This window comes from Heterodontus francisci, chromosome 41 (assembly GCF_036365525.1).
Source record: "Heterodontus francisci isolate sHetFra1 chromosome 41, sHetFra1.hap1, whole genome shotgun sequence".
Classification (NCBI taxonomy): Eukaryota; Metazoa; Chordata; class Chondrichthyes; order Heterodontiformes; family Heterodontidae; genus Heterodontus; species Heterodontus francisci.
The window spans coordinates 18941002-18956836 of NC_090411.1; the positions used below are offsets into that span (position 1 = coordinate 18941002).

General features: G+C 50.1%; 1 protein-coding gene across 1 annotated transcript in view; it reads left to right on the plus strand.

Annotated features, from left to right (window-relative positions):
- The window catches only part of LOC137353290 (ankyrin repeat and fibronectin type-III domain-containing protein 1-like), a 125268-nt gene that overhangs the window by 12100 nt on the left and 97333 nt on the right, over positions 1-15835 (plus strand). The window lies entirely within an intron of this gene.

The following is a 15835-nucleotide window of genomic DNA, read 5'->3' on the forward strand; positions in this document are numbered from 1 at the left end:
TCCCCCCCATCTCCCCTTCTTCCCCCCCCATCTCCCTTCTCTCCCCCCCCCATCTCCCTTCTCTCCCCCCCCATCTCCCTTCTCTCCCCCCCCATCTCCCTTCTCTCCCCCCCCCATCTCCCTTCTCTCCCCCCCCCCCCATCTCCCTTCTCTCCCCCCCCCCCATCTCTCCTCACTCCTCCCCATCCCCTCTCCCCCCCCCATCTCCCTTCTCCCCCCACCCCCCCATCTCCCTTCTTCACCCCCCCATCTCCCTTCTCACCCCCCCCATCTCCCTTCTCCCCCCCCCCATCTCCCTTCTCCCCCCCGCCATCTCCCTACTCCCCCCCCATCTCCCTTCTCTCCCCCCCTCACATCTCCCCATCTCTTCTCCCCCGCCATCCCTCCCTTCTCTCCCCCCCATCTCCTTCTCCCCCCCATCTCCTTCTCCGCCCCACTCCATCTCCCCCCCATCTCCTTCTCCCCCCATCTCCTTCTCCCCTCACTCCCTTCTCCCCCCCCCCCATCTCCTTCTCCCCCCCCATCTCCCTTCTCTCCCCCCCCCCCATCTCCTTCTCTCCCCCCCCATCTCCCTTCTCTCCCCCCCCATCTCGCCCTTCTCCTCCCCCCCCATCACCCTTCTCCCCCCCCCAACTCCCTTCTCCCCCCCCATCTCCCTTCTCCCCCCCCCCATCACCCTTCCCCCCCCCATCTCCTTCTCCCCCATCTCCTACTCCCCCCCATCTCCTCTCCCCCCCCCCATCTCCCTCTCTCCCCCCCCATCTCCCTTCTCCCCCCCCCCATCACCCATCTCCCTCTCTCCCCCCCCCATCCTCCCTTCTCCCCCCCCATCTCCCTTCTCCCCCCCCATCTCTCCCCTTGCTCTCCACTCTTCCTCCCCCATCTGCCCTTCCTCCCCCCATCATCCCTTCTCTCCCCCCCCATCTCCCTTCTCCCCCCCCATCTCCCTTCTCTCCCCCCCCATCTCCCTTCTCTCCCCCCCCATCTCCCTTCTCTCCCCCCCCATCTCCCTTCTCTCCCCCCCCCCATCACCCTTCTCCCCGCCCCCATCTCCCTTCTCTCCCCCCCCCCATCTCCCTTCTCTCCCCCCCCCATCTCCTTCTCTCCCCCCATCTCCCTTCTCCCCCCCTCCCATCTCCCTTCTCCCCCCCCCATCTCCCTTCTCCCCCATCTCCCTTCTCCCCCCCATCTCCCTTCTCTCCCCCCCCATCTCCCTTCTCTCCCCCCCCCCATCTCCCTTCTCTCCCCCCCATCTCCCTTCTCCCCCCCCATCTCCCTTCTCCCCTCCCCATCCTCGTCTCCCCCATCTCCCTTCTCCCCCCATCTCCCTTCTCCCCCACATTCTCCCCCCCTTCTCTCTCCTCTCCCCATCCCCCATCTCCCCAACTCCCTTCTCCCCCTCTCCCTTCTCCCCTCCCCCCCCCATCTCCCTTCTCCCCCCCAATCAGCTCCTTCTCCCCCCCCCAATCTCCCTTCTCCCCCCCCCAATCTCCCTTCTCCCCCCCCCAATCTCCCTTCTTCCCCCCCCCAATCCCCTTCTTCCCCCCCCATCTCCTTCTCCCCCCCATCTCCCTTTCTCCCCCCCCCATCTCCCTTCTCCCCCCCATCTCCTCCCCCCCCATCTCCCTTCTTCCCCCCCATCTCCCTTCTTCCCCCCCCCATCTCCCTTCTTCCCCCCCCCATCTCCTTCTCCCCCCCCATCACCCTTCTCCCCCCATCTCCCTTCTTCCCCCCCATCTCCTTCATCTCCCCCCCCATATCTCCCTTCTTCCCTCCCCCCCCATCTCCCTTCTCTCCCCCCCCCATATCTCCTTCTCCCCCCCATCTCCCTTCTCTCCCCCCCCATCTCCCTGTCTCCCCCCCCCCATCTCCCTTCTCCCCCCCCCCATCTGCCCTTCTCCCCCCCCATCCCCTTCTCCCCCCCCCACTCCCTCCCCCCCATCTCCTTCTCCCCCCATCTCCCTTCACCCCCCCCATCCTTCCCCCCCTTCTTCTCCCCCCCCCATCTCCCTTCTTCCCCCCCCATCTCCCTTCTTCCCCCCCCATCTCCCTTCTCCTCCCCCCCCCAATCTCCCTTCCTCCCCCCCCCATCTCCCTTCTTCCCCCCCCCATCTCCCTTCTTCCCCCCCCCATCTCCCTTCTTCCCCCCATCTCCCTTCTTCCTCCCCATCTCCCTTCTTCCCCCCCATCTCCTTCTCCCCCCCCATCTCCCTCTTCCTCCCCCATCTCCCCTTCTCCCCCCCATCACCTTCTCCCCCCACTCCATCTCCCCCCATCTCCTTCTCCCCCCCATATCTCCCTTCTTCCCCCCCCATATCTCCCTTCTCCCCCCCATCTCCCTTCTTCCCCCCCCCATCTCCCTTCTCCCCCCCCCCATATCTCCCTTCTTCCCCTTCATCTCCCTTCTCCCCCCCATCTCCCTTCTCCCCCCCATCTCCCTTCCCCCCCCATCTCCCTTCTCCCCCCATCTCCCTTCTCCCCCTCTCCTTCTCCCCCCCCATCTCTTCCCCCCCATCTCCCTTCCCCCCCATCTCCTTCTCCCCCCCCCCCATCTCCCTTCTCCCCCCCCCCATCTCCCATCCACCCTTCACCCCCATCCCTCCCCCCCCCCCATCTGCCTTCTCCCCCCCCCATCTCCCTTCTCCCCCCCCCCATCTCCCTTCTCCCCCCCATCTGCCTTCTCCCCCCATCTCCCTTCTCCCCCCATCTCCCTTCTCCCCCCCCCCCATCTCCCTTCCCCCCCATCTCCCTTCTCCCCCCCCCCCATCTCCCTTCTCCCCCCCCCCATCTCCCTTCCCCCCCATCTCCCTTCTCCCCCCCCCCATCTCCCTTCTCCCCCCACCATCTCCCTTCTCCCCCCCATCTGCTTCTCCCCCCATCTCCCTTCTCCCCCCCCATCTGCCTTCTCCCCCCCCATCTCCCTTCTTCCCCCCCCCATCTCCCTTCTTCCCCCCCCCATCTCCCTTCTTCCCCCCCCCCCATCTCCCTTCTTCCCCCCCCCCATCTCCCTTCTCTCCCCCCCCATCTCCCTTCTCTCCCCCCCCATCTCCCTTCTCTCCCCCCCCCCATCTCCCTTCTCTCCCCCCCCCATCTCCCTTCTCTCCCCCCCCCCCCCATCTCCCTTCTCTCCCCCCCCATCTCCCTTCTCTCCCCCCCCCATCTCCCTTCTCCCCCCCCCCCCCATCTCCCCTTCTCCCCCCCCCCCATCTCCCTTCTCCCCCCCCCCATCTCCCTTCTCTCCCCCCCCATCTCCCTTCTCTCCCCCCCCCATCTCCCTTCTCTCCCCCCCCATCTCCCTTCTCCTCCCCCCCCATCTCCCTTCTCTCCCCCCCCCCATCTCCCTTCTCTCCCCCCCCATCTCCCTTCTCTCCCCCCCCATCTCCCTTCTCCCCCCCCCCCCCACTCTCCCTTCTCCCCCCCCCCCATCTCCCTTCTCCCCCCCCCCCATCTCCCTTCTCCCCCCCCATCTCCCTTCTCTCCCCCCCCATCTCCCTTCTCTCCCCCCCCATCTCCCTTCTCTCCCCCCCCATCTCCCTTCTCCCCCCCCATCTCCCTTCTCCCCCCCCCATCTCCCTTCTCCCCCCCCATCTCCCTTCTCCCCCCCCATCTCCCTTCTCCCCCCATCTCCCTTCTCACCCCACATTCTCCCCCCCCTTCTCTCCCATCTCCCCCATCCCCCTTCTCCCCCATCTCCCTTCTCCCCCCTCTCCCTTCTCCCACCTCCCCCCATCTCCCTTCTCCCCCCCCAATCTCCCTTCTCCCCCCCCCAATCTCCCTTCTCCCCCCCCCAATCTCCCTTCTCCCCCCCCCAATCTCCCTTCTCCCCCCCCCCCAATCTCCCTTCTCCCCCCCCCCAATCTCCCTTCTCCCCCCCCAATCTCCCTTCTTCCCCCCCCCATCTCCCTTCTTCCCCCCCCATCTCCCTTCTTCCCCCCCCCATCTCCCTTCTTCCCCCCCCCATCTCCCTTCTTCCCCCCCCCATCTCCCTTCTTCCCCCCCCCATCTCCCTTCTTCCCCCCCCCATCTCCCTTCTCCCCCCCCCCATCTCCCTTCTCCCCCCCCCCATCTCCCTTCTTCCCCCCCCCCCATATCTCCCTTCTTCCCCCCCATCTCCCTTCTCTCCCCCCCCATCTCCCTTCTCTCCCCCCCATCTCCCTTCTCCCCCCCATCTCCCTTCTCCCCCCCCCCCCCCCCCATCTCCCTTCTCCCCCCCCCCCCCATCTCCCTTCTCCCCCCCCCCCCCCATCTCCCTTCTCTCCCCCCCCCCCCAGCGTTTCAAAACTGCATTGCGTTCCGGAGGTGTTGGGATCCAGTGATGCCATCCAGGAACACAATTTTTATTGCACACCGCACGTGCTTGCCCGCTCCTCCAATTAAAAATTCAGCCCTGGGGGTCAATTGAAAAGTTCAAAAGTGAGATTGATAGATTTTTGTTAGACAGGTGTATTAAAGGTGACAGAACCAAGGTGGGTAGATGGAGCTAAGATTCAAATCAGCCATGATTTAATTGAATGTCAGAACAGACTCAAGGAGCTAAATGGCCTCCTCCTGTTCCTATGTTCCTAGCAGAAATTGCCTGGAATTTGGTACAGGTGATAATTGGTATTTAGTTAATTGTTTCCCCCCCCCCCCCCATCCCCAGACAGGACAGAAGGGTGAACGGTCTGAGGAGTGGGAATCTGACACCGGCCTGGGTAGAAGAAGTTTTTCTGTGGTTGCATATAATTAATTAATTAATTCTCTTTTTCTCTCGCTCTCTCTCTCCAAAATTATCACAATGGGAATTATGGTTATATAGGCATGGGGGAGATTTGTTAGGTCATATGATCGATTATAGCCACCTTGCTAATTTTTGCCATGTTGGAGGAGACATTAAATCTTGGAATAGAGTTAGCTTTAATGTTTGTCTGTCTGTGTCATAGTTGACCTGCAAGCGCTTGATATTGAGAGTGGGCGAGAAAAGTAGGAAAATGATCCATTTTCCAGCACTAACATTCCTCAATTTTGATGAGACACTCACAATATGCAGGAATTAGTATCCTATTGTGAATCAATGTTTTTGCAGCAGGCATGAGTCAGCCAGCAAAAAAAAAATACTGTCTTAGCCAAGAGTGCAGGCAAAAAAAATTAAAGAAATATAAATTGTCTCCAAATTCAGGGGATGGGAACAATTTTAGAGACAGGAGAGGCCAAATCTCCTCTATCACAATCTCACATCGAAAGGGGTATCCAATTACATGGCAAAGTTATTTCAGAAGCTTAAAGAGCGAAAAATGAATATTACACTACAGTATTATCTAAGGGTGCTATTCTGTTGATGTTATTTATATTCTGGAAATACTTTTCCAAACTGGAAAACTTTATCAACTTTGCTTCTAATTTCCACCTTTCACTTTTACATGGTCCAAATTTCCAGCACCTGCAGTATTTTGCTTTTATTTATATTCTTAATGTGAGCTGCCCTTCCTCCTTCTCTTCCTCTTCCATTTGCTACGATGATGCATGACCTAATGCTATTCCCACCTACATTCTGTCTGCCTTTTGTTTTCCACTTCCTGTCCACCCCTTGCTTCAGTCAGCATGTAAATACATAGTAGATTATTGTGGAAAAACGCCCTTGAATGTAAACATGTTGTTATGATCTGAGATGCACTCCTTGAAAGGCTGATAGAAGCAGATTTAATAATAACTTACAAAGGGAACAGGTTAAATTCTTGAAAAGGGGGGGAAAAATTGCAGGACTAAGGTAAAAGAGCAGGAGAGTGGGACTAATTAATAGTGGTAAAGTGCTCCTCACTAACATCAATAACACTGAGGACTAGTGCCAAAATTGAGATAACTGTCCCACAGACTAGGCAAGCAATAGTATGTCATAGTCATGCAGAATCATACCTTTCAGGCAACATCCCAGACGCCTCCATCACCATCCCTGGATATGCCCTGTCTCACTGGCAGGACATACCCGCTAGAGGTGGCGGCACCATGGTATACAGTCAGCAGGTAGTGGCTCTGCGAGTCCTTAATGTTGACTCCAGACTCCACAAACTCTCATGGTATCAGGTCAAACATGGGCAAGCAAACCTCCTGCTGATTACCGTCTACTGTCCTCTCTCAGCTGATGAATCAGTACTCTTCCATGTTGTACACCACTTGGAAAAAAAGCACTGAGGGTAACAAGGGCACAGAATGTACACTGTATCGGGGATTTCAATGTCCACCAATAAGAGTGCTTCAGTAGCACCACTACTGACAGAGCTGGCCAGGTGCTGTCAGATTGGACCTGCAGCAGTGGTGAAAGAACTAGCAAGAGGAAGAACCCTACTTGACCTTATTCTCACCAGTCTAGCTGTCACAGATGCATTTGTCCATGACAGCATTGGTAGGAGTGACCTCCACACAGTCCTGTGGAGATGAAGTCCCATCTTCAAATTGAGGACACCCTGCATTGTGTTGTGTGGCACTGCCACCGCCCTAAATGTAACAGATTTAGAACAGATCTAGCAGCTTAAAACTGGACATCCATGAGATGCTGGGAATCAGCAACAGCAGAATTCTATTCCACCGCAATTTGTAACTTCATGACCTGGCATATTCCTCACTCTACCATTACCATCAAGCCAGGTGACCGACTTTGAGTCAATGAGGAGTGAAGAAGAGCGTGCCAGCAGCGGCACCAGGCATACCTAAAAATGAGATGCCAATCTGATGAACTACATTCATATTAAACAGCAGCATGCTATAAACAGAGCTAAGTGACCCCACAACCAATAGATCACATCAAAGCTCTGCAGTCCTGCCACATCCAGTTGTGAATGGGTGGTGGACAATTAAGCAACTGATGAGAGGAGGAGGCTCCGAGCCCATCCTCAATGATGCCGGAGGCAGCACGAGTGCAAAAGACGGCTGAAGTGTTTGCAACCATCTTCAAACTAAAGTGCTGAGTGGATGATCCATCTCGACCTTCTTCTTAGATCCCGTCATCACAGTAGCCAGTTTTCAGTGATATTAAGAAACAACTGAGTGCAAAAATTATGAGTTATGACAACATCCCACCTGCAGTACCAAAGATTTGTGCTCCAGAATTAGCTGCACCTCTAGCCAAGCTGGTCCAGTACAGCTACAACATTGAGCAAGTGGTAAATGGTCCAGGTGTAGCCTGTATACAAAATGTAGGACAAATCCAATCCAGCCAATTACTGTCCCATTAGTAAATCATCATCAAAGTGATGGAAGGTGCCGTCAGCAGTACTATTAAGCGCCACTTAGTCATCAATAACCTGCTCACTGATGCTCAGTTTGGTCTGATAGGATCACTTGGCTCCAAACCTCATTATAGCCTTGGTTCAGACATGGCCAAAAGAGCTGAATTCCAGTGGTGAGGGGAGAGTGACTGCCCTTGACATCAAGGCAGCATTTGATCGAGTGTGACATCAAGGAGCCCTGACAAAATTGAAGTTAATGGGAATCGTGAAAAATTCTCCATTGGCTGGAGTCACACCTAGGACTAAGGAAGATGACTGTAGTTGTTGGAGGCCAATCAATCATCTCAGCGCCAGGACCTTGCCGTGAAAATTCCCCAGCAGAGTGTCCTAAGCCCCATCTTCAGCTGCTTCAATCAATGACCTTCCCTCCATCAAAAGATCAGAAGTGTGGATGTTCGCTGACGATTGCACAATGTTCAGTTCTATTCATAGGTCCTCAGATAATGGAGCAATCCATGCCCGCATGCAGCAAGACCTGGACAACATTCAGGCTTGGGCTGATAAGTGGGACATTTGTGCAATGACCATCACTGACAAGAGAAAATCTAAGCATCTCCCCTTGACATTCAATGGCAACACCTTCATTGAATCCCCCACTATCAGCATCCTAGGGGTCACCATTGACTAGAAACTTAAATGGAGTAGCTATATAAATACAGTGGCTATAAGAGCAGGTCAGAGGCTGGAAATTCTGTGGCAAGCAACTCATTAAAATAAAAGCAAAATACTGCAGATGCTGGATATGTGAAATAAAAATGGGAAGTGCTGCAAATACTCAGCAGGTCTGGCAGCATCTGTGGAGAGAGAAACACAGAGTTACGGTCACAGACCTGAAACGTTAACTCTGCTTCTCTCTCCACAAATGCTGCCAGATCTGCTGAGTATTTCCAGCACTTTCTGTTTTTATTATAAGTAAATCACCTCCTGACTCCACAAAACTCTTCCACCATTTACAAGGGACAAGTCAGGAGGGTGCTGAAATACTCTCCACTGACTGGAATGAATGCAGCTCCAGTAGCACTTAAGAAGCTCGACGCCATCCAGGACAAAGCAGCCCGCTTGATTGGCACTCCATTAACACCTTAAACATTCACATCCTCTACCACCAGCATACAATGTCTACAGCGTATACCATCTACACGATGCACTGCAGCAAGTTGCCAATGCTTCTTCAACAGCACCTTCCAAACCCGTGGCCTCTACCACCTAGAGGAATGAGGGCAGCAGATGCATGGGAACACCAGGACCTCCAAGTTCCCCTCAAAGTCACACATTATTCTGATGTGGAAATATATCACTATTCCTTCATCATTGCTGAGTCAAGATCCTGGGACTCCCTCCCTAACAGCACTATGGGTGTATCCACACCACAAGAACTGAGTGGTTCAAGAACACAGCTCACCAACACCTTCTCAAAAGCAATTAGGGATGGGTGATAAATGCTCAACTTGCCAGTGATGCTCAAATACCATGAATGAAGAAAAATTCTTCAGAGAACTGGCACAGGCATAATGGACTGAATGCCTGCTTCTTGTGCTGTAAGATTCTATAGCCGGGATTTTACATGACCGGCAGGGAGGGGAAGGCGGGACCAGGAGTGGGTGTCACTGACACTCCCGCTCCATTCCCTGTTCTCTGAACGATGTCAAGCCGTCTGACCAAGTAACAGCTGGCAAGCAGGGTGATTGACCATTCACCAGCCAGATGCGGGGACTGAGTTGGTAGCCACATTGTCAGCTAACGCAGTCGCATGTACTGGTGCCATCTTTAAAAGGCTGCCAGCACTGGAACACTGCCTCAGGCCATCCTGCCCACCAGCCTGTGACCAACTGTGCAACAGCCTCAGGCCATCCTGCCCACCAGCCTATGACCAACTGTGCGGCAGCCTCAGAAGATATTCCAGCCAGCAGTGTAGACCTGCCATTGGGAGAGGGCGAAGAAGTCACTACAAGGTTGCCACTGCCAGTGGCCATGAGGTTGCTGCTGACCAGATCTCCCTCCTACTTAGGTTCTCTTCCTCACTGGAGGACTCACCTCCTGAATAGACAATGCTTATGGCACTTGGGCACTCCAGTCTGAAGGGCCATGCTGCCAGTTGCTTCCTCAACACTGCCCACCCCTCAGCCCCCTCTCGATTGACCCCGTGTCATGAGCTTAATGGATTGAGGCTCGACCCCACATCCCTGGCTCCTCAGCGCCCTCTTCTTCACGCTAAACGCTTTGGCTATGCTGCACCAGCCTTCCTGTGGTGGAGAACTCCCTGACCCCATGGGTGCCGAAGGCAGTAATGACCTCAGCTACCACCCTTAAATAACTGCTGGGGTTCCGACACCCCATGGCCCTCATGCACCCCTTGTGAGATTTGAATGGGCACGTAAAATGCTGTTCAATTGGGTTTTTAGTAATCTTAACAAGCTGTCAATTGCCAGCTTTGAAAAAGCGTGCACCGCCTCACTCGACTTGCCTTCTGCCTCTGGTAAAAACACCACCCCACGCGATTTTACTCCCCCTCCCCCCACCCCCGTCTCCAATGCCAGCCACTTCGGAGCTATAAATTCCCAGCCTATGTGTCAATGAGTGCAACTCTTTTCAGCTAGTGATGAGTTCTGCTGTGTGTTCGTTTGAAGATTCCTGCAAAGTTGGGAGCATCACGAGCCAGGTGCCCCAAGCGTTTTCAGTTGCATATGCACTCAATTATGTAACAGCTGTTTATGCCTGAAGAGATAGGTATGCTGTTTGACTGATGAAGGTCACTGTCAGCCATTCACAGCTAGTAAATAAAGCACCATGCGTTTATGGAACCCCTCGTCCTACCCACACCGTTATCTTCAGACCACTTCAAAGGAGCTCGTCAGTTAATTTCTCATATGTGATCAGAATGCCTCATGTAATGAGTATAATTCCGTGGTATTTGGATTAGGTGGTGTAGAATGAAGATGCTACTTATATGCTAATGTGCTCTTACAAGTGAAAATGGAACTTATTACATGCACAAATACTGTCATTCTGATGCCATCATACACAACAGCCACATCAAAATGCCAGTCAACTAACTTCCGAACTGAGATCCTAGACTTCAAACCCTCAGCAACAGTGTGATCTTAAACTAGTGGAATCGCTCGCTTAAAGGCCAGGAATGATCAGGTAGATTGTCAACTTGCTGCCTGAGTGCAAATCGGCCATTGCAGATCAACCACCCATTGGAGAACCCATCCGATCCTTACTTCCATTGATTTTGTTGGAGGTGAAAATCAGGAGGTTTCTGTAATGGGTAGCATCAGATTTACACCCAAGCAGCAAGCATAGAAACTGGAGGAGGCCATTCAGCCCCTCGAGCCTGTTCTGTCATTCAGTTAGATCAAGGCTGGTCTGTTTCGGAACTCCATCGGCCCGCCTTAGTTCCATAACTCTTAATACCCTTACCTGACAAAAATCTGTCAACTTCAATTTTGAGATTTTCAGTTGACCGCCTCCCACCCCCACACTCAACAGCTTTTTAGGGAAAGTTCTCGATTTCCATGACCATTTGTATGAAGAAGCGTTTGCTGACATCACTCCTGAATGGCCTGACTCTAATTTTAAGGTTATGCCCTCTTGTTCTGGATTCCCACACCAGAGGAAATAGTTTCTGTCTGCTCTATCAAGTTTTTTAATCATCTTAAACATTTCAATTAGATCACCCCTTAATCATCTATATTCAGGGGAATACTAATAGCAAATCTACTGTAGTAGGTATGGAATCATTTTCAATATAATCGTTTTGGTTTTATATAATCCATGCATGATCGCATCTTTTTTATGCATTTATTTAGTCTATCATAATGTTATCACTTAGTCCCTGTATAAACTGTGAACAGACATTTGGCTTGTAGTTATTTGATTAGTCCCTTACTGTAGAGACTGAAAAGCCAATTGCTGTTTTTCCAACATCTGAGGAGAGAGAAACAGAGTTAACGTTTCAGGTCGATGACCTTTCATCAGAACTCAAAAGTCATTGATCTGAAGTGTTAACTCTGTTTCTCTCTCCACAGATGCTGCCAAACTTGCTGAGTATTTCCAACATTTTCTGTTTTTATTTCAGACTTCCAGCATCTGCAGAATCTTGTGTTTGTATTGCTGTTCTTCCAGCCTGTATTTACAATAACAGTGCAGCATGTAATGAATATCAAACTATCACAATAACACTTTGCATTTGGCAATATTCATTTACTAATTGTGACACTGACAGAAATCTGACATTGATTTTTCCTAGAGTGTCTTCCTTGGTGAGTTGGTTCAATCGACGTGTTTGTGAACGACTGGTTACCTTATCACTTACTCAGATGGCACTAGTTGTTATACTAATGGGTAAAAATAAACTTGTCACAAATATGCAATGTTACAGCAGAGAGGCTCACTCCTAAAATGCTTTTCATAGAATCATAGAAAGTTAGGATCATCCCATACCTACTAGGGTAGATTTGCTATTGGTATTCCCTTGAATATAGATGATTAAGGGGTAATCTAATTGAAATGCTTTTCCTAGCATCACAGAAAGAGGCCACTTGGCCCATTGTGTCTGGGCCGGCCGAAAAACAATCCACCTATTCTAATCCCACCTTCCGTAGCCCTGCAGCTTACGGCACTTGAGGTGCATATCCAGACTCCTTTGAATGAGTTGAGGGTCTCTGCCTCAACTACCCTTTCAGACAGTGAGTTCCAGACCATCACCACCCTCTGGGTGAAAAAGTTTTTCCTCATCTCCTCTCTAATTTTTCTACCAATCACTTTAAATCTATGCCCCCTCGTCACTGACCTCTCTGCTAAGGTGAATGGACCCTTCACCTCCACTCTATCCAGGCCCCTCAAAATTTTGTACATTTCAATCAGATCTCCCCTCAGCCTTCTCTGTTCCAAGGAGAACAACCCCAGCCTATCCAATCGTTCCTCATAGTTGCATTTTTCCAGTCCTGGCAACATCCTCGTAAATCTCCTCTGTACCCTCTCTAGTTCAGTTACATCTTTTCTGTAATGAGGTGACCAGAACTGCACACAGTACTCAAGTTGACTTTTATAGAGCACTCAGCCAAATGTAATGGTTAAGGTACTGGACTAGCAACCTACATGTCACATGTTCAAATCCCACCATCGTTGGTTACCATGACTGGGAGCCAATACAGGTCAGCGAGCTTAGGGTCGATTCCATGCTGGTGGCAAAGGAGTGCACCAAATATAACAGTAAGGTTATTTTGCAGGTTATTGTGCCTTACAAAGCAAACTGTTTGTACAATTCTTGCTGAAGCTTTGAAATAATTTATGGTGACTTGCAACTTTCAAGAGCATGTTTCTATCAGTTGCATTGCCTACGTGCCGTCCCTGAGCTGGAGGTTGGAGGCTGTAAATTAGAGCACTGAAGCAATGATGATTAGCACTGAACTTGCAAGATTACATGTACATAACCCTTACCGATGTGACATCAGCAGCAGGAACCTGCAGTCTTGGTTTGTATGTGGTCAGTACCACATTGGTATGTAAGCTTCAGCATACTGTATGATAGAAAACAAATTCTGGTCAAACCTTTGCAGCTGAGTCTAGTTTTGGAGGAGGGAGCTACAAGTATCTTTTCACACCCATAGTGTTTTGTCCAAGTTTCTCTTTACATGTGTGAGAATAGTTATGAGTGTCAAGTAGGGCTGTCAATCCTCAGGAATGAAAGACTAATCTCTGGGGCAAGCAACACCTGGGAGAAAAAAAAATCATTGGGGTATTATAAGAAGATGGTGTTTTCCTTTGAACACTTTTGTTTATTAGTATTTTAAAAAATCTGAGATAGGATAATGGGTGTTTGACTGATCACCGAGAATCATTCAATCAGACAAAGAAGGATCTGTATGGATGTGTCCAGCAACCAATGGCAAGAGTGTGGAGGTCGGGCAAGTAGAGACTGGTGGTCATGTGATAAAACCTCCAGGGTAATGATAGCCTGGTATTTCTGTGACTGGAAGGCTCTTTCCAGTGGGATTCTGCAGCGCTCGGTACTAGGCCCATGCTTTTCAGGGTATCTATCAATTGATTATACTTAAATCTAGGAGGCATGATTCAGAAGTTTGCAAATGATACAAAAGTTGGTTGTGTTGTTGCTAGTGAGGAAGAAAGCTGTAGACTACAAGAAGACATAAATGGACTGTTCAGGTGCATAGAAAAGTGGCAAATGGAATTTATAATGTATTTGGGGAGCACAAGCAAGACAAGGGAATAGACAATAAATGGTAGGATAACAGGAAGGTTTTGCAAAATATACGATTCTGACGGGGCTTAACAGGGTAGATTCTGAGAGGATGTTTCCTTTAGGGAGCACAGTTTAAAAATAAGGGCTCTCCCATTTAAAACGGAGATGAGAAGGAATTTCTTCTCTCAGAGGGTCATTAATCTTTGGAATTCTCTTCCCCAGAGAACAGTGGAGGCTGGCTCAATGAATCTGTTCAAGGCTGAGTTAGACAGATTATTGATCTACTAGGGAGTCAAGGGTTATGGGGGGCCGGCAGGAAAGTGGAGTTAAGGCCACAATCAGATCAGCCATGATCTTATTGAATGGCAGAGCAGATTTGAGGGGCCGAATGGCCTACTCCTCCAATTTCTTATGTTCTTATGTAAGTGTAGAGGAATAGAGGGACCTTGTCCACAAATCCCTGAAGGTAAGGTAACAGGCCAGGTGGATAAGAAAGCATTAGCTGAGGCATAGAATATAAGAGCAGGGAGGTTATGCTAGAACTATATAAAACACTAGTTAGGCCATAGCTCAAGAACTGCATACAGTTCTGATCACCACATTACAGGACGGATGTGATCACACTAGAGAGAATATAGAGGAAATTTACGAGGATGTTGACAGGAATGGAGAATTTTAGTTATAATGAAGGATTGGATAGGAAGGGATTGTTTTATTTGGAACAGAGGATGCTGAGGATAGATTTAATTAAAGTGTATAAAATTATGAAGGACTTAGATAGAGTGGATAGAAAGGACTTATTTCTGCTATGAGAGAGGTCAATAACCAGGGGGGCATTGATTTGAAATACTTGGCAGATGGATTAGAGGGGAGTTGCAGAAACCTTTTCACCAAAGGGTGGTGGGGCTCTGGAACTCACTGCCTGAAAAGGTGGTGGAGACGGGACCCTCATCTCATTTAATAAATACTTGGATATGCACTTCAAGTGCCGTAACCTACAGGGCTATGGACCAAGAACTGCAAAGTAGGATTAGACTGGTTGGCTCCTTTTTGGGCAGCAAAGACATGATAGACCAAATAACCTTCTTCTGTGCCATAGGTTTTCTATATCTCTATGAATACATTCAACCAAAGTTGGCAACCCTATTGTCAACAAGCTACTGAAACATGTTGGGAGAAGGCAACAGTGTACAGTGTGAGCCTGTCCTCACCCAACGTTCACACAGCTGCTTTTTCCAGCAGGAGTCACTGGACAGCAATATGAAGCAGGAAGCCTAGTTAATTTTCTCCTGCCTTTGTAATTGGAAACATCAAGGACAATAGGAGGCCATTTGGCCCATCCCCATAAGACCTAACTCAGCCATTACAACATCTAATTACATTTTACTAGTACCCAAGATCTTCTTGGCTCTAACACCATGTCTGGCACAACATTCATCCTTTAAATTAAGAACCTACCCTGGGGAACTGTTTAAAACACACTTAAATTGATGCCCTCTGAATTAATTTACAGTAATATTCTGATAATATATTGATACAAAGACTTATGTGGCCGTTAAGTTACAGTGTGCCACTACTTGGCAGTGAATTCTTGTAAGCAGATTGATTGAGAAGCTGCCAGGGTTATTGGCTGCATGCACCAGCACCTGCAGGTTTGGAACGATGAGTGTGCAAGATGCTTCACACATATGGTCTGGAATTAGAACAAAACCTGTCTCTACAGGAAGCATTACAAATTCCCCAACCTGTTACTAAGAAAGAAAAAAAATCAAAGCAATTGGATTTTAACATCAAATAGGTGTTGTTTTAATAAAGAAATGTATTGGTCCCATGCTATCTGCGCTCTATCCCTAAGCACTGCAAACAAGGTACGTTTGCTGATTTTCAAATTTCCCATCCTTGTTTTCAAATCCCTCCATGGCCTCACTTCCCAATCTTTATAACCTCCTCCAGTTCTCCAACCCTCCAAGATCTCTGTGCTCCTCCAATTCTGGCCCCTTGCACATACTTGATTTTAATTGTTCCACCGTTAGCAGACATGACTTCAGCTGCCTAGGTCCTAAACTCTGGAATTCCCTCTCTGTATCACTGTCTCGTTCTCCTTTAAAACACTTCTTAAAACCTACCTCTTACGTCTGTCCTACTATGTACTTATGTGGCTCTATGTAAAATTTTGTTTGATTAAGCTCTTGTGAAGCGCCTTGGAACATTTTACTATGTTAAAGGTGCTATATAAATGTAAGTTATTGTTGTTGCTCCTCCAACTGTCAAAATTGGAATTTTTTTATGGAACCCTATAGGTTACTGTTGACCATAATGTTGATGTAGGACCAGCCCCAGAGGGTGTGATCGAAAGGGTGCATTA